This window comes from Lontra canadensis, unplaced genomic scaffold (genome assembly GCF_010015895.1).
Source record: "Lontra canadensis isolate GAN:19392208 unplaced genomic scaffold, GSC_riverotter_1.0 scaffold135, whole genome shotgun sequence".
Lineage (NCBI taxonomy): Eukaryota > Metazoa > Chordata > Mammalia > Carnivora > Mustelidae > Lontra > Lontra canadensis.
The window spans coordinates 3,115,095-3,118,256 of NW_022631129.1; positions in this window are offsets into that span (position 1 = coordinate 3,115,095).

The following is a 3,162-nucleotide window of genomic DNA, read 5'->3' on the forward strand; positions in this document are numbered from 1 at the left end:
GGTGTTATTAATGTCAGGATATTATTTTTGACTTCTGTAGTTTTAATTGATTTGTTTAGCAGGATTTTAATGTATATCTAAGAGTTTAATTCATTGTAATAGAAAAGCCTATTGTAAGTTAATTAAAAGTGTTATTATGTCTTAAAATAGCAGATTTTAATGGGCTGCTGATACAGAATATTTCTTTATACTGATGTTTTTGCTTTGTTCTTTAATTGTAAAGTATTTGTATAATTAACTCCCTTTATTGCCAACTTAATGATGAAAGAAAATAAAGAGTAATATTCCAAATACTAAAATTACAATTCACGGATAAAAGCAAGAAGATAATGAAACCTCAGATTTTTAGAATAATTATGATAAACAATTGAACCTAGACATGCCAGTGGAGTAAAGAAAAAACCCACTTCTCTGATGGGTAAATTGTAACTGAAAGGAAGATTGAAATTATTTCTCCCAAAGAAGCCAAGGTGATGACTTTGAAGGAGGGTCAAGGTTTTGGCTCCAGAAATAATGGCCTGTGAATTTGTTTCTGTCCTTTCCTTTCACTCAACAACAACAAAAAATAAAAATTATAAATTTCAAGAGATTAAAGTTTCTTTGAATCTTTTCTGAGAAGAATGAGAGACCTAAATATATGAAGAGATGTGTCTTATTTATGGGTTAGAAGATTCATACTGTTAATATGTATCTCCTTCCTAAACTGATCCACAGATCCAATGCACTGCCAATCAGAATCACAGCAGGTTTTATCATAGACACTGACCAGCTGAGTCTAACATGCACATGGAATTTAAGAAACAAAACAGATGAACATAGGGGAAGGGAAGGAAAAATAAAATAAGATAAAACAGAAAGGGAGGCAAACCATAAGACATTCATAACTATAGAGAACAAAGTGAGTGTTGCTGGACTAAAGGATGATGGGGGAATGTGCTGAATGGAAGATGGGCATTAAGAAGGGCACTTGCTGGGGTGAGCACTGGGTGTTATTTGTAAGTGATGAATCACTAAATTCTACCCCTGAAACCAATACTACAATATATGTTAAGTAACTTGAATTAAAAAAAAAAAAAGATTTGGAGTTTAATTTTTAAAAAGAGCTTTATTGAGTTATAATTGGCATACAGTAAACCACATATTCAAGAAATACAATTCGCTAAGTTTTGATACTCATAAAATCATCCCCTCAATCAAGATAGTCAACATCCTCCAAAATTCCTTACATGCCATTGTAGTCCTTCACATTTGCCTCCAACTCACCCTGGAAACCATTATCTGCCCTGTCATTATAGATTCATTTTCATTTTCTAGAGTTTTTTATATATGAAATCAGACTATGTCCTCTTTTTCTCATTTCTTTTATGTTCTCAATGACTTATTCCATTGAGTGTAATATATTGAGATTCATTTATGTTGTAGCTTGAATCAACAGTTCAGTCATCTTTTTTGGTGATGAACATTTGGATTGTTTGCAGTGTTTAGTTATTACAAAGAAAATCCTTTGAACCTTCATGTATACATGTTTGTGTGGACACACACTCTCAGTCCTCTTAGGTAAAAAGCTAGGAGTAGAAAGTTTGAAATTGAATGGTAGCTGAGTTATTTATTATTATTATTTATTTATTTATTTATTATTTTTTAGAGAGAGAGAGTGAGGTCGGGGGGAGGGGCAGAGGGAAAGGGAAAGAGAGAATTTTTTTTAAAAAATTATTTTTATATACATACAATGTATTATTTGCCCTAGCGGTACAGGTCTGTGAATTATCAGGCTTACCTTTTTCACAGGACTCACCATAGCACATACCCTCCCCAAACCACCTTACCCCTACCCTCCTACCCCCCAGCAACTTTCAGTTTATTTTGTGAGATTAAGAGTCTCTTATGGTTTGTCTCCCACCCAGTCCCATCATGTTTCATTTTTCCCGTCTCTACCCCCAACAACCCCCAGCCCTGCTTCTCAAATTCCTCATATCAGAGAGATCATATAATAATTGTCTTTCTCTGATTGACTTATTTTGCTCAGCATAATACCCTCTAGATCCATCCATGTCATTGCAAATGGCAAGATTTCATTTCTTTTGATGGCTGCATAGTATTCCATTGTGTATCTATACCTCATCTTCTTTATCCATTCATCTGTCGATGACATCTAGATTCTTTCCATAGTTTGGCTATTGTGGACATTGGTGCTATAAACATTCAGGTGCACGTGCCCCTTTGGATCACTTCATTTGTATCTTTAGTGCAAATACCCAGTAGTGGGATTGCTGGGTCATAGGATAGCTCTATTTTCAACTTTTTGAGGAACCTCCATGCTGTTTTCCAGACTGGTTGCACCAGCCTGCATTCCCACCAACAGTGTAGGAGGGTTCCCCTCTCTCCACATCCTCACTAACTTCTGTCATTTCCTGACTTGTTAATTTTAGCCATTCTGACTGGTGTGAGGTGGTATCTCATTGTGGCTTTGGTTTGTATTTCTCTGATGCTGAGTGATGTGGAGCACTTTTTCATGTGAGGGAGAGAGAGAATCTTAAGCAGGCTCTACCCCCAGAGACTCTGAGATAATGACCTGAACCAAAATAAAGAATCTGATGCTTAACCGAGTCACCCAAGCACACCTATTTTTTTAACTTTTTAAGGAAATACTGAACTGTTTTCCAAAATAATTTCATATCCATCAGCACTACATGGCACTTTTAGTTCTTCTGAAACTTGCTAGCATTTGTCATAGTCACTCTTCCTAAATTCCCCCATTCTAATAAGTATGAAGTGCTATTTCATGGTGGCTTTAATTTACATTTCTCTAATGACTAATAATGTTAACTATTTTTTCAGGAGCTAATTTGATATTCATATATGTTCCTTTGTGAAATGCATGTTCAAATATTTGGCTGACTTAAGAAAATTGGGTTGTTTGATTTTTTCTTATTTAGTTTTGAGAATTCTTTATATTTTCTAGATATAAGTCCTTTATAAGATATATGACCTGCAGATGTTTTCCCTCAGTCTATGTTCATCTGTTTTGTTTTCTTAAGTTCCACATATGATTGCAATCATATGATATTTTTCTTTCTCTGACTTACTTCACTTAGCTTAATATTCTCTAGTTCCATCCACATTGTTACAAATGGTAAGATTTCATCCTTTTGATGGCTGAGT